General features: G+C 39.7%; 1 protein-coding gene across 21 annotated transcripts in view; it reads right to left on the minus strand.

The window, feature by feature from the left end:
- rims1a (regulating synaptic membrane exocytosis 1a) overlaps positions 1–16,867 on the minus strand; it is a 119,041-nt gene that overhangs the window by 82,308 nt on the left and 19,866 nt on the right. The gene's annotated exons all lie outside the window — the stretch shown is intronic.

Below are 16,867 nucleotides of genomic sequence, written 5' to 3' on the forward strand. Positions count from 1 at the left end.
GAGATTTATACAGAGATATTTATTTAAAATATAAGCAAATTACTATAAATGCAACAATCTGTGGTTTAATGATCAGCCTGCAGATAAATTTAGATGTGAACTGAGTAGGGTACAATTTAAGGTTTTACAACTGGAATCTTAAATTATTGACCAAAGAAATCAGTGCATGTGCTGTGTCCCTTAAATGCCACAGGCCTGGCAAAAAAGTGCTCATAGAGCAGCTTTTTGCTAGTAATGAAATGATACGGCAGTGAGCTTAGGGATGATGTGACATTAATATTTATGATATGTTAGAGAGGGAAAACAAAGAGGAAAGGAGCAAGTCGTCAAAGAAGAGGTGAGAGGAGACCTTACAGGAAGAGAAAGTAGATAATTAGGAGAATAGAAGAAAAGGGGAATAACCGGGAAAAAGGAGAAAAGACCCAAAAAATTAAGTTGTAGTAAAATTAGAAGAAAGGAAGGAGGATGGATGAGAAGAAAGACGACAGGAGAGGACATACAGTAGGGAGAAAGAAAGGGGAAAAAACAAAGAGGTGAAGTGAGGGCGGAAAGCGAGGGGAGGAGAGATGAGGATGAAACGAAAGAAGAGGTGGGAAGAAAAGAAAAAAGGGGAGGAGAGGAAAACAAACCAACAAGTCACAGAGACAGAGAGGATCTATGAAGAAATCAAAAGAAGGAAAAGGGGACATGAGGATTAAAGACAGGAGAAAAGGAGGGGAAATGAGGAAGGGAAACAAGGTGGAATGGTGGGGGGAGGAGAACTAAGAGAGACTGAAGAACAGAAGTGGGGAAAAGAAATGCGAAGAGGAGAAAGTGAAAGGGAAGAAGAAGAGGCAAAGCAGAGGAAGATGGAAGAGGAAATGAAGAGGTGAAAAGTGAAAAAGTGAAAGAATGGAGCAGAGGGACAAAAGAGAAGCAGGGAAGTGGAGTATATAAGAAACACCAACTGTTTAATCGCACTGTCATAAAGACAAACTGTTCCTTATCACAATCATCGAACAGAAATCCATGCCTTTGTGGCAGCCTGGTAGCAAGTCAAGGGGAGAAAGAGTGCATACAGAGATGAGGTTGTGGTGGAGGAATGGATCACACACAGGACACTCCAGATATTAATGTTCCGTTATTATTTTTAGATTTAATGCTCTCAGTTTAAATGTATTTTTAGCTCTCCGTCACACTTTGGGCAGTTCTGGTTACATATAAAAGCACTAACCCTGTTACAGCACTGTCTGTCAGACAGGCCTGCTCCCATCTGATATCTATATCAGCAGTATCAGCAGATAACAGAAGACAAGATACTGGTACTGTGTGACTGTTCCCATGTGAACAGTCACAACATAACTTCTCCGTCCCAGCGGTGGTCCTGGAGCAACGTTACCTCAGATGCTTTAGGAACAACATCGACTGTAGCTGCTAAACACAACAGAACACGATTTTCTGCAGCACTACTTACAGACCGGGGCTCAGCGGTGCAGGATGCTCCCCCATCGGCTCAGGCGGTTAAAAAAACTACGTTTCAGCAGCTGAGGCCCGAGTAATCAAAGTCCACCAACTAGTTGTTTGCTTGAGATTTGGCCATTGCTCCTTTGGGTGCAACAAGACAAACCGTTGCCTCTAAATACAGCCTTCAGAGATGTTAGGGCCCAGTAGGTGAAATACAAGCTTTACCTTTGTAAATGTTAGCACCTGCCCACACACACACACATACACACACACTTCCTGGGAGTAACAGCCAAAGGGCACAGAGAGGTCACCTGCTGCTGCAGCGCTGCAGGATTTACTTCCTGATCCGTGGCTCTCACTGAGCCCGTCCTAACCCACAGCTCCTGTCAGCTGCTAATAGATTTAGACCAGTATCCAGTACGGACTTGATTTATGGAGCCTGCGTGGTTGGTTATGCGTACTGTCGATCTGATCAATATGACACCAGTTGTCCGTGGGGAAGCCTTCAACCCGAACTGAATAAGATATTGCTGTTCAGATTCAGCATGAGAGGGATTTACGTTTAGCTTTTTGTGACGATTATCAGCATCTTATTTGTTATTTCAGAGGTGTTACTGTTGATGACGCATGGTTGCAGTCCAAAATAGCTTCTATTGGTATTAGGTCTAATAAATCCATGTTGGCTGGAAGTGAGTATTCCGACTATTAAATGCACAGAAGGTGATCGGGGCATTTGCTCATCCTTATTACATCCCATTTTCCTCCATCCTCAAGATCATTCTTTGTTTGGGGTTCAGTGAGTTCTTTCATTTTTGCCGCCAAACATTTAACTTCTACCTTTCCACACATTTTGACACGTTTTACCTTTGTCTGTTATTTTTCTATTATTTCAATCTCACAGGCTGTATTTAAAAGATGGAAGTACTAGGAAGTAACTCACCCATTTGGGGCCAGTCGTACGGTTGGATATATTTACAAAATGTGATTTTTTTTTTCCGTTCAGTTACCAAATATATGAAAAAATCCGAGGTCACACCCCCACTCTCAGATCCACAGCTACACATCCAACTAAATTTGATTTAGAAAAGATACGAGTAGTTATTGTAAAGACAGAGATACAGCCTCACTGTGTCATGTTGAATTGTCAGCTGGTACCAAACATTGTGTTTTCCTTGAGAGAAAAACAGGTTGGGTCTAAACTGGTGCATAAAACTTCAGCAGAATGTATAAAACAGTATTTAAAACATTTTTTGTCATCCCAAATGCTAAATCCAAGCCTACGTCCATGCTGCTATCTATGAGGTGCCGTAAGGGACATTATTACTGAAACGCTCTCACACACACTACTGAAATTTTAGCTCTCACACACACTACTGAAACGCTCTCACACACACAACTGAAATGCTCTCACACACACTACTGAAACGCTCTCACACACACTACTGAAATTTTAGCTCTCACACACACTACTGAAACGCTCTCACACACACTACTGAAACGCTCTCACACACACTACTGAAACGCTCTCACACACACTACTGAAATTTTAGCTCTCACACACACTACTGAAACGCTCTCACACACACTACTGAAACGCTCTCACACACACAACTGAAACGCTCTCACACACACTACTGAAATTTTAGCTCTCACACACACAACTGAAATGCTCTCACACACACTACTGAAACGCTCTCACACACACTACTGAAATTTTAGCTCTCACACACACTACTGAAACGCTCTCACACACACTACTGAAACGCTCTCACACACACAACTGAAACGCTCTCACACACACTACTGAAACGCTCTCACACACACTACTGAAATTTTAGCTCTCACACACACTACTGAAACGCTCTCACACACACAACTGAAATGCTCTCACACACACAACTGAAACGCTCTCACACACACTACTGAAACGCTCTCACACACACAACTGAAACGCATTTCCGCTGAACAGGAAGTTGTTTCCTGACAAGGAAACTGATGGAAAAAGTGGTATATTTCAAAACACTACAAGGATGTCTACTCAGCAACCTGCTAGTACAGCAGTTCCCAACCTTTTTTGTGCCACGTAAACAATATTAAAATAAAAAAAAATGATAAATACCATGAAAACCATAAATTTTAAACTCAAGCCTCAACTCTTGCGACCTGGTACCAAACGACTCACAGACCGGTACTGGTCCAGGACCTGGGGGTTGGGGACGGCTGTGCTTGTAGCCTAAGTGAAGCAGCCGCATTACTTAACAATATTTTAGCTTCCTTGAATCAAGGAATGGATTCAAGGTGCAACAGGGAATTCGGCAATTATGTCCTGTTTCCCCTAAGCTTTTTATATTGGCAACTCAGTTGTTAACACTATTAATCAAAAATTCTAACGACATACAAGGAATATCAATTTTTAATAAAGACTTCAAAATAAGTCAATTCACAGATGATACATCTATGTTTTTGAAAGATAAATACATGGTAGAGAAAACTAAAGCTTCTCGTTTATCTCTCAGTATCAAAAAATGTGAACTTCTCCCGATTCATACAAGCTCTGACTCCTCAATAGCTTTGGTTAGAGTTGAATCTAGAGTTAAATATATAGGGCTGATAATATCTAAAAAACCAAATTAGCAGAAAAGACACCAATATTTCTAACTGTATCATCGAGATGAAGAAATCACTTAGCCACTGGTTAAGCAGAGACCTCGCTTTTTTTGGCAGAAACATCCTATCTAAAGCTGAAGGCATCTCCAAATTGATTTATCCTTGTCACTCTCTATATATCTCCTCTAAAAGCATTAATAAGGCTAACACAGTTATTTTCGAATTTTTGTGGAGGAATAAAACCCATTACATAGAAAGATATCAGCTTGTGAAGGAATACAATAAAGGTGGTATCAAAACTCCAGAATTAGAATTTATGGATGGCACCCTTAGAATTAAATGGTTAAAATCTTGTCTGTCACAGCCAGACTCTACTTAGCTCCACATCCTATGATCCTTGTTTAATAAAATAGTATACAGGATTAGACTTTATTTTGAAATGTGATTTTGCGGTAAATAAAATCCCCATAAAGATATCAAACTTTCCAAAACAGACTGTGCATTTTTGGGAAAATGAGATTTACCCACAACTTCTCCCCATAATTCAACCTTATGGAATAATAGGGTAATAACACTTAATCAAAAATCAATTTTCAAGAGTGACTGGTTTGAACAAAAAGATTGTATTCATAACAGATTTGTTGGATGATAACGGTGTAATTCTAAGTTACCCAGACTTTTCAGAAAAATATTGTCTAAACTGTTCTCAAAGAGAATATAACAAATTTTGTGAACTGGTCCCACTGCCTCTGCTTCATTTGATTAAAATTTTTATGATATACAATAATTTGTCATCAGTGCTCCCAAATTTATTGCTAGGGCAATGTCAGCTGTTTGATAAAAATGCAATAAGAAATTTGTTAGTAGTTTCTTCAAAGACAAAAATATTTCATAGTTACAACAGAATGGTTACATTGCATGGTTCTAATTTAGTTATTTCATATACACTGGATAAAGCATACTAAAAATTTATGAAATAGCCTATTCTACCTAAAGTTAAAGAAACACACTTTAAAAAAAATTAATCCTGTGGCAGAATTTCTAAAAAAAAAAAGAGATTTGGCTTTGAGGTGGATCAGTGTTCTTTTTGTACTGATGAAAATGAAACCCTAGAACATCTTTTTTTTTCTATGTCCTATCACACAATGTATTTGGTGCAACTTAAAAAATTGGATTTTCCTAAATATTAATGATGTGCCACTATTTGAATTACATCATAATGTTTTTTATATGGATCATCTGTCTCAGACATTATTAACATCATCATACGTTTGAGTAAATATCATATCCATTGTGTTAAATGGAGGAACGCTAAGCCTTCTCTCCCTGGTTTTATTGATGATTTTAAGATATTTTTTTCTTTGCTAAAAAAGACAAAAAGCACATATGCCAAAAAAAAAAAAAAAAACAGGATAATGCCCGTCTCCTGCTATTCTAAATTTTGACTTATGCTGAGGCTAATATATTTTTAAGTAATGCAGCTGTCTCACTAAGACTAAGCTGTCTAACTTATCGTTCCATGATTCGATTCAATTCGATTCGATTCAATTCAATTCAATTTGATTCTGGGAAATTTTGACAGTCAGCAATATTATAATTCAGATCAGTACATTTACATATTTTTGTATCTAAAAAAAGGAAGCTGACACAAGCAAGACTTTATCAAAGGTGTAAGCGTCACAGCAGATGCCTTTGTGTAAAAGTAGCTGAAGATAAAACACAGAAAAACATGAAGGTGATTTTTCCTGGCCTGGGATTTTATAAAAAATATTCTGCAGTACATCAAAAACGAAAGAAAACCATTAATCAACATATGAACGTTACCTCTGACGTTCCAGCGGTTTTATTAGACACACGGCTAAGCGTTTTGCATTTTGCATAATTTTTAAATGTTTAAATTTGTTCAGTATTGAACGGCAGAAATAAGATTTTCTTTTCGGAAGTATGTAAAACGAAAAAAAAACAGCGGCCGACAGCGCTGTAAACAACAGTAGACTTGTGCATAACAAGCAAGCGAATAATGCAGAAAACAGATTTTTAGACGGGAAACAGTTCTTGAAGTGCAGAGAGAGAGAGAGAAAGAGAGAGAGAGAGCTGTGCATGACGTGTGATTTTATCGTGGTGGAAGCAAAACAGTAAACGTCAGAGGGAATTCATGACGATGTTTATGTGAAGCGCAGTTTGGATCTTCTTTTGCTGCTGGTTCAGTCAATATTGTTTGGAGAGAGATCAAACTAACAGCTTTAGAATCTGCGCAAAAACGGCGTGAAAACAAAGTGCGGACCGCCGACAGATCAGAATCAGCCAGCTGTTGGCTTTCAGCCCCGACCGTGTCCGTGCTGTCGGGTGAGAAAGGCGACATCCCATTGATTCTGATCCGCGGTCCGAGCTGTGTGTTTACGTCTTTGTGCAGAATCCGTGTTCCTGCTCTCATTTACTGTTTTAGCTGTTTGGTGGTTGTTGAAATTTTGTGCGGTTTCACCTGAGATTCTGGCATTTCGGGCACAATTAATTTATATTAAAAAATCGATTCAGGATTTTAATGAATCGATTTTACGTTATCCAGTGGTTTGTTTGAAATCTACCACTTTTTCCTTCAGTTTCTTTGTCAAGAATTAACTTCCTGTTCAACTGAAATGCCTTCCTGTTCAACTGAAATGCCTTCCTGTTTAACTGAAATGCCTTCCTGTTCAACTGAAACGCCTTCCTGTTTAACTGAAATGCCTTCCTGTTCAACTGAAACGCCTTCCTGTTCAACTGAAATGCCTTCCTGTTCAACTGAAATGCCTTCCTGTTCAACTGAAACGCCTTCCTGTTTAACTGAAACGCCTTCCTGTTCAACTGAAACACCTTCCTGTTCAACTGAAATGCCTTCCTGTTCAACTGAAATGCCTTCCTGTTCAACTGAAACGCCTTCCTGTTTAACTGAAATGCCTTCCTGTTCAACTGAAATGCCTTCCTGTTCAACTGAAATGCCTTCCTGTTCAACTGAAATGCCTTGGTTTTTCAGTAGTGTGTGTGAGAGCGTTTCAGTAGTGTGTGTGAGAGCGTTTCAGTTGTGTGTGTGAGAGCGTTTCAGTAGTGTGCGTGAGAGTGTTTCAGTAGTGTGTGTGAGAGTGTTTCAGTAGTGTGTGTGAGAGCTAAAATTTCAGTAGTGTGTGTGAGAGCGTTTCAGTAGTGTGTGTGAGAGCGTTTCAGTAGTGTGTGTGAGAGCTAAAATTTCAGTAGTATGTGTGAGAGCGTTTCAGTAGTGTGTGTGAGAGCGTTTCAGTAGTGTGTGTGAGAGTGTTTCAGTAGTGTGTGTGAGAGCTAAAATTTCAGGAGTGTGTGTGAGAGCGTTTCAGTAGTGTGTGTGAGAGCGTTTCAGTAGTGTGTGTGAGAGCTAAAATTTCAGTAGTATGTGTGAGAGCGTTTCAGTAGTGTGTGTGAGAGCTAAAATTTCAGTAGTGTGTGTGAGAGCATTTCAGTAGTGTGTGTGAGAGCGTTTCAGTAGTGTGTGTGAGAGCGTTTCAGTAGTGTGTGTGAGAGCGTTTCAGTAGTGTGTGTGAGAGCGTTTCAGTAATAATGTCCCTTACGGCACCTCATAGCTATCTGCCTTCTATTCTGAAAGTAGTCATTTCCAAAGTGTGGGTCGATGCCCCCTGGTGGGCCGTGAAGGAACTGTTGGTGGGCTACAGTAACTTTGAAATTAAGTATGTATGGTTACATATTTATATAAATGTATTTGTATAAAAAATAGATGAAAACTGGTGATAGGAGGTGGTTAGTTTCTGATGTTACTCATTACTCTGACCTAAATCTACTGCTCTTGTGTTAAAGTTTTTGTGCCAGTGGTAGGTGGTAGCAACAGAGTAGCAATTTATAGTTAACAGCCTGTGTTGTTTGCATTTCTTAAATAAAAATTTCAAGAAAATTCATCACTTTCTCTTATACTTTGAGTAAAGATTTCAGATTGGCTGGGCCCAATGGGATTTTCTGTTTTTTTAAGTGGCCGCGGGACTCTTGGCTTTGGGAATGGCTGCTGAAGAGGATCACAGGGGGGATGGAGCTCAGCCCAGCTGATATGGGAGCAGGAAGGGACGACAAGATCACCCAGAGAACATCGAGAAAACACGTGGAGTAGGAACATACAGTATATACACAAAGGCCACAGCCAACCTGAAATGTTTTTTTTATCTATGATTTACAGTTATAGGTCAAAGGATTTTGATCACATGACATCCCAGCTTGTGTAAGCCCATAGAGCAAGGGTTCTCAAAGTTCCCCCAAAGTCCCCAAACAGCCACTAGAGGAATTTTGCGCAAGCGAGAAAAGGAAAAGATTTTAATTCATTTAATTCATCCAAATTCAACCACAGTCACCATGAGCACAAAGCCAGACTCTACTCAGATTAGCTAGCTGTCACGTGTTATGTAAAAACTGTAGACTGCCCTCTGGTGGTCAAACTATGCAATATCAATACACATAACACGGTTGATGTCTCATCTAATACCAACAGAAACCAGGCAGCAGGAACAGTAATGTGCTCTTGTTTCTGTGTGTTTTTGCTACAAATCTGAAAAATCAAGTTATGAAATCCTCTGTCACAGGTGAGAAAAAAAACCATCTCCGTCAAATAACAGCCCTGGAAAATGCAGACATGGATGGTAGTAGATTTAATGAGAGCAAGAGAGTGAGAGGACAGAGAGTGAAGGGAGGGAAAGAGAGGCAGTGAACGAAAAGATCAGAGGGAAACGTACAGAGCGACGGAAACACGGACGGCAAGCTCATTAAGAAAAATATCCATATTCAAATGTAGTGAGACACAAGGTTAAAGCAAAGTGAGAATAATTTCTTCACTTTCTTCTGCAAACACACACATGTTCCAAACAAACTTGCCTCACTTTCCCATCACAACATTCGATGGAGCTCACTGCTGAACAACTAAAACAATAAACCGTGTGTGTGTGTGTTTGTGTGTGTGTGTGGTGGCCGCATATATAAATATTTTAAACAAAGGATCCATGATTCAAAGCAGAAAACAGCATTAACATAAAGTGTCTCATAATTAAGCTGAGCAGTACTAACAAGCTCTGCTCTCTGACTCTTTGCATGAAGGGAAACCAAAGTTTTGTCCATGAGAATCTGAAATGATTTGGATCGCATACACATACCAGATACAGACTACAAAAAAACTCCTCATTTAGTCAGGTAAATGGAAAAATCCTGTTTTGGGGTGTTTCACTTGTATCCAAAGAAGAATAATCCCAAACCTGCATTATTTTGTTTAACCTCTTAACATCTGCCAGTGACCTTTCTAGGGTTAGGATTGAGGGTAGTTTTTTTTTGTGTGTGTGTGTGTGTGTGTGTGTGTGTGTGTGTGTGTGTGTGTGTGTGTGTGTGTGTGTGTGTGTGTTTTCTTTCTTAAAGCATAATGCTAAATAGGAACATTTTCAGAAATGTTTCATATTTAAATGATGTCACACATTTGGCATTACATTTTTCTGTTAAGGGCTTTTTCCAAACAAATGAAAATCTATTTAAAAAAGCGAACACTAACCAAAGCCAGGCCCTCCTTATAATACAATACACCATGTCTGGGAGAGAATATATATATGTATGTACAGCCCCAAGGAGTTAAATAATAATAACATGCAGGTAACTTCCAGAACAGAAGATGCAGAAGCCCCCTGGTATCAGACAGATTTGCTACCTTAATACACTCTTGCGCCCATGTCCACGGAACCAGACAAACATGAGAGACTAAGTCGTACCTGTGTGTGTTGACTCAGCAGGGATAATATCTAATGACAAAATGTCAGAATAATTCATTGAAAGTAATACAGAAAACCTCCAGTGCATTTTAGCCTGTGCCTGAGTTTTATCTTTCCTGTAAAACACATCTCCAACATGAGCAGATGGAGATGCAGCACAACGTGGTGTGGGACTATTTTCTTCTGTGGATAAATACACATTTAATAGTCGCCTATTTACAGAGGCAGGATGGTATATGTGGGAATGAGTCAAAATAAAGTACAGTTTGGAGTTTGTCACCTAGTGTTACAGCGTGCATACTCTTTCACGTGATTCAGTTTATTTTGAAAAGTCTCAACAGGATCTTGAGCTTTATTGTGAATGGTTTATATGGAAAATAAACAAGCGGACACGCGATGGTTTTACCGTCGTTTTTGCTAACGACAACGCATAAAAACAGGCGCTTGTCCGTCTGTAGTGTGGTTATATTAAATATAAGAGAAAGAGAGAACTTTAAGAAATTAATATAGCCACTTCAGTGACCATCAAAACAATGAAAAAATATTGCCATAAACAGTTTATTTTGTGACATCACAAAACAAATGATAGTGTAAAATGAAACGATAGACGTTTATATATCATTATGTCGATATTTGATTCTACTGAAATCCATAGCATGGCTCAGTTTTATGGGTATGTTTGTGTCTCACTAACAATGGACTGAGCTTCTCAACCTATGAGGCCAGCAACTTTCTACTGGTTATATGCACATGCACAATGTGGACAAATCTATATTCTTTCATGGGAAATTGCTAGAAACCATTGTGCTATGAAGGTACCGCTGGCTCTGTTATCACTGCTCTGAGATCAGTTTCTCCACCTTTTACTACCATTAGCTAGTAAATTAACTTCTGTCTTTCATTGTCATAAGACATATGTTTACTCTTACTGACCACGATTTAGAGAACTTAGAGCAAAATGAGAAGTTTTTAATAACTTTTAATAATGCAATGCAAGGTATCCTGTAGATATTAACAGTTTATTATGTCCCACAGTGCTCAATGCTTTTATTTCAGCTGCAATTTTTTTAAATATTAATATAATGCTGGCTTGGCGCACGCCAAACACCTCCAATGAGCTGAAGGAGGTGGCTGAGAAGAGGGAGGTCTGGTTATCTCTGCTTAGACTGCTGCCCCTGTGACATGAAACCAGATAAGAACCCGGAGGAAATCCGATGGACGGATGGATGGATGGATGGATGGACATCTTGAGTTTTGCAATCTTATTTTCAGCAGATAGTTCCTGGTTGGTTTCTTTATGGTTATATTCTCAGGCCATCTTAATTCTAGTTTAGTTATCTAGGTTTTGTTAATGGTTATAGTTTAGATTCAATTTCTTATTTCAGTTCATCCTTCCTCTTCCATTTTTCCTTTGTCATGTTGTTTCAATCTCTGATTTAAGAATTCTCATGTTTTGGATGTCCTGTTTTATTTTGATAGTCTCTTGTCTCTTGTGTTTTGTATTTCGTTTTACTTTCCCTGCCTTGTCATCATGGATTAGTTGAGCTGTGTCTCTGCAAACAAGAAGAAGACTTACAGTAAGAATATAGCCCGTCATGTAATTGAGTTTGGTGTCAGAATTTTGAAGATTGCAGACTTTCATCCAAAGTCAATGTGTTTGTTTGTACTTGATGTTTAATATCGTGCTAAGGCTAGCTTCATTAAAGGTTCCCTGATGGGAATACCAGCTATGTTAGCAGAACACACCAACTATAACTAATTACTATAAAATTTGAGCTGTAGGTCAAGCAATTCATGGTTTTAGCATAAACATATAATCATTTGAAGAATACAATTTTAATGTTACTGATGAGTGACACAGTTAACATTGATCATCTCATTATAATGCAATGATATGGTGCCAAAATCTTGCTTCCTGGACCTAAACAAAACCACATGCCATGGCAACAGCACTCACTGATGGCAGCTACATTCCCTTATTCAGGTGTGTTACAGCAGGGACACATTTAAAAGTTTCCGAACACCAGCCCTCGAGGACTGGAGTTTGACACCCGTGATCTAAAGGATCCACTAACAGTGTCAGTGGACAGGGGCAAGTGGCAGACACCACAGGCCTCCCCTACAGGGCCCTTGTTCACGCTTTGATGGATCAGAGCTGTTTTAGTGGCACAAACGTTACTTAAACATAACTATGCAAGTTTTGTTGTGGTCACTGTTGGGTGTGTATCACATCTATTCCTAGAATTGCACATAGGGTTCTTGAGTTCACTGCAAAAACAACAATTAATCTTCAGGCTAATTGCCAGAGAGTGAACGAGAGGCTTTTTGGGACCTGCTGAAGTTGCCTATATAACCTTATTACCAGCAAACAAATGCATCAGTTCTTCACCAACACTGTCTTTTTGATTTATATCAGTTGAATCTAAAGCAACCAGCCGTTTTAGGAACTTTAATTACTAATGTGTTTCATGTTCTTTTAAATAAGACTTTAGAAGGGGAAATCAGAAATGCTGCACAGCTTTGTTGAACTTTTACACAGAAATATGCCAGTCTGTACAGGCTAAGTTGAAACATACTAAGCAACTATGCAGTTTTAATGAAGATTTTCTTAAATTTTAACCACAGTTGTTACAGTGTGTCCTCTCTGCCTTTCAATTTCCCCAAAAATGCTTCCAAAAATGGTTCTGGCCCTCTTTGTCTCAGAGCCTGGCACCTCATTCAAAGCTTAAAGTTACACTTAAACAACTCCAAAAAAGTTAAAGACCCCATCCTTGACATGACAGTCGATGTGTCCAAAAATAAGGCTGATAAAACAGCTGAGTCCTACAGTCCTTGAGCGTCATTACCACTTCTAAGCCAAACGCTGGCACCGCATTCACTCGTCCTGGGCTTTCACAAAGCGTGGGGGTTGGGGAGGAGGGATGGGTTTGGGAGGGCATCAGGTTGGCAATGGGTGCCAGCTTCAACTCGTTTCCTGTAGTGACTCAGGCCTCTACGGCAGCGTATGAGTCACTCCTCCAGTTCCGGGATCGATATTCAAAAAAGCAGGCAGACATGAATCAAATAACAATGAGTCAGTGTCAGAGAAAACCACCTCATGGCCATTTAGAAATTAACCGCTCCAACTTTTCCTCGTCTCATTTGCTTTCTAACACTTTTTGAAAAGCATTTTTTAACTGACTTCAGACTCTTGTTACTCCATTCTGTTGTGAGATGTTTCACTCGCTCCAATTCTCAAACTTGTCTCGCTGTCACCATCCTCTTTTCCTTCCCTCTCTCTGCTGTCTTCAATCTATTCCACACACACACACGCACACACACTTTTACTGTAGTCATCTACAAGACTGATTGAAACTCATTTGGTGTCCTATAATAGATGAGTATTAAAAAACTTTCCTCCTCCTCCATGCTATTTGTGAGATTGAATAGAAGGTAAAGTGCATGCCAAAATTAAAGACGAGTTTCCTGTTTGCAGCAGCCGTGTGTGCCTGTGTGTGTGTCTGTATGTGTGTAATGTGGATACACAAAAGGCATTTGTTGGTAGACAAAAGAAAAAAAATCCTCCTCCTCTCCCTTTAACACCTTATTCTTTGCAGAAAATACTTTATCACCTTTGCAGGCTTCAAATTGTGAAACTAGTCACACGCACACTGCAGTTATTAGGCAATCATGAAATGCATGTAAGAAACAAATGACAAAATGAGTCAAAACTACGGTGTATTATAATCTACATATAAAAAAGACGTGTAGGATCCAGGTAAAGTTAGCCATCTAAACTAACAAGTTATTCCAGAACTTCTAGTTCTGACATTAGAAGAGACAGACACACAACAAATGGAAATCTGTGGACATTAACAAGGGAAAACACTTTTAAAGAACTTGTTTTTGAGGGAAGTTTGGGCAGGTTAATCAGGTCGAGGTGACCATTGAACTCAAAGGATTTTTTTGATATTTAAAAAAGTGTTTCCAGACGGCTGCCCAGTTGCAAAACTATGTCCTACAAGGAATTTGGCACATTAAATATAAACCAACCACTTCATTCACATTGAGCTTGAATGTCACATAGTAAACAATACTAAACAATTCAAATGTTCAACCCTCCAGCAAAGCAAGCTCGAACAAGTTCAAAACCAGCTAGGCTTTCAATTATTTATTAATTTGTTGGGTTTGTATCACAGTCTTATCTGTGACTCAAAGGTGGTGGCCTGCAGGCTACCACTTACATTGATATTTATAAGAGTGGAGGAAAAAAACAGATACAGCACAGTACTGTGATAATTATAAACATGTCGCCTCTTGCAGTTGCTCTCAGATAAATTTTTGAAGGTTTGTAAATAATTGCTATCAAAAGTATGATGCAGACAGCAGCACAACTCGAGCGGACTCTACTCAGCTGGATGCCAGCAGGTTGTATTTTGTAGAACAGGAAGGTTCTTGAGTGCAAATGTTATAGTTACATATACACATATCTTGACTAATGTACCGGTACTGTGGGTAAAGTATTGTGATAACATCGCGATGTGTCTGGTGAATCCCACGTCTTCAATAAGCATTTTCATTAGAGCACCCCATAAGCAAAATAAAGGCTAGATGACTATCCCAACTTTGACCTTTGTAGAAGACAGGGCTTTAAAATTAGTCAAATTGAAGGGGCAAAAACTGTACCATGGTAAATGTGTGGGGCCTTTGAAATCCCTCTTGGCTTGGTGCCATGGGACACTACTATTAGCATTTTTAGCCTTGATCCAGCCTTGTATTTATGTGTGGGTGAATAGAACAAAGAACTGAAAGTAAATCTACATGCACACTTGGAAGAGATCAAATCACAGGCAGTTTTGGGCAGGAGGAGGGATTACCGTCAGCTCTCCATTATGCCATGGGTGTGGTGTGGAGCTCATAAAAGATAGGAACAGACTTGTTGGGGGGAAATAAACTACTTGAACGCAGTGTGCACAAATGAATTTTCAAAAAATGAGAGAGTGAGATCTAGTCCACCAGGGACCCAGACAATGCTGTAGCACGAGCCACTATCAAGCCATTAGTTAGAGAGGAAGAAGAAGCAGAAGCCAAAGAAAATCTCTTTATATTGTTCAGAGACAAACTTAGAGTAAAATTCAGATTTTCCAATTTTATTCTTAAAGGGATTTACACAGGCGGTGTACACATTGACACACAGACCCAGTAAAACAAAATTACCCAAGCTGGTCCCAAACTGGGTCTGGGCTCCTTAGAACTGCTTGGACAGTTAAAGACATCCAGAGTCTTATATTAATATTTTCCCTTAAAACCTGTTTTTTAAAATAACTTGTTAATATCCACCAGCTTACCAGCGATCTGGTTAGTGTCATGGTTTTCCCCTTATTAGAATACCCTAAGGAACATTTTATATAGTTAAAGATCCTTTTTTTTTAATAACACCAACCTTCTTCTGTGCCTGCCTCTCCATTAGAGCATGTATGCGCTGTGCCGTGGCATGGCTGCTCACCATATGGCAGCAGGGACATGGAGAATCTCTTGCTCTCTGGTTTTCTCTCTGTGTGCCAAGCTCTGCTGTTCCTCCTCCATCCCTTCCCCTCCCTCTCTTCCGTCAGAGAACTCACCATGCTGAGCTGCCTGGGTGTACTCTCACCTCCCCCACTCCCTCCATCTATCTATGCTCCCATCCTTTCCTTATATCACGCTCTCTCTTATGCCCCTACAGTTTCTGATGGAAATCATAACTTTTTTTTTTTTAAATTTTTTGAAGCTGGGTTTGAAGGTTTGAAATCTTATAGAAAAAGAACAGATTATAGTTTTGGGAAACCCCGCCAAAGGGAGGAGGGAGGGGGAATTATTCCAAAACTGACAGTGGTAATTTAGTACGCATCACGATGAGCGTACAGTATGCACTGCTTCTCAGCTCGCTAAATGATTTTCTCTTTCTTGTATTTCTTCCTCTACTTTTCTCACCTCCCGTTCCTGCTCCTTCTCCTCATATACTTCCCTGACTGCTTTTCCACCCACTCTCTCCTCATCCTCGCTCTTTCTCACTTCTTGCCTCTCCTTTTCTTCACCACTCTAATGTGCCTTCCTCATTCTGTTGAAATGATGCTCATCTTGCAATCGTGAAAAGCGTCTCTGGAAATAAAAATGTATCTCGACTCTTCCGACAAATTTCATCACTGGTTTGTCACAGTCTGAAGCAAGCAGCTCTCGCTCACGAAGGCCTCTGCTGCAGGGAATGCCTGTGCACTCAAACTACTTTCACTCCTTGGTTTATCTCGTTGACTGTATAAAAGAAGGTTTATCTCAGTAGAAGTAAGAAACCCTGCTTTTAAACTGCATTCAACAACAGTCAGGCAATGTTTTGTCTTTTTTGTGAGCAGCCCTCGTTTCCAATCAAACAAGACAAAGGGCAAATTAACTGTACAGAAAAGATGGACATACTTGTGACAAACTCGGACATGTTTGAAATTCTCTGTCAACATTACTTTAGTTACTTTTAAAGCATTTATAGCACCCTATAAATCTCCATTACAATGTGAGGGGCTTTCTCTCGATGTTGTTAATCAAGGTCTGTGCCTCATCCCAGTTCTCTTCCGGGGGGCTGCTCGAAAAGCACAGAAGCAGCGAGAAAATGGCTAAAAAGGAAAAAAAATGTGAGGAGAGGAGTGAGAAGAAACTCTGGCTCTGTCATGTAGACTTAATTACTCAGGCTCACACACGCTAACATACAAACACACACTTATAAATAGACAAATACCAAGGGATGACTTTTTTGGGGGGAGGGGATTATTTTTAAGATGAGATAAAGCACCGAGTGTAGAACAGTGAAGGAGAGTGAGTGAAATGAAGCCAAGCTGTAAGAGAAAAATAAAAAAATAAAACACAGAACAAAAGATAAATTTAAGGAGAGAGCGAAGGAGAGAGAGGCGGGACAGATGGAGAGAGCACCAGAGCCAACAGTGGAGCTAAGTGGGTAGTGTGCTCCCCAGACAGCGCTCCATATGGCCTGGCAATGCCATACACAGCCAGGCAGCACAAACACACGCATACACACTGCACTCAGACACACACAAGTACCC

This window comes from Neolamprologus multifasciatus, chromosome 13, assembly GCF_963576455.1.
Source record: "Neolamprologus multifasciatus chromosome 13, fNeoMul1.2, whole genome shotgun sequence".
In the NCBI taxonomy this organism is placed as follows: domain Eukaryota; kingdom Metazoa; phylum Chordata; class Actinopteri; order Cichliformes; family Cichlidae; genus Neolamprologus; species Neolamprologus multifasciatus.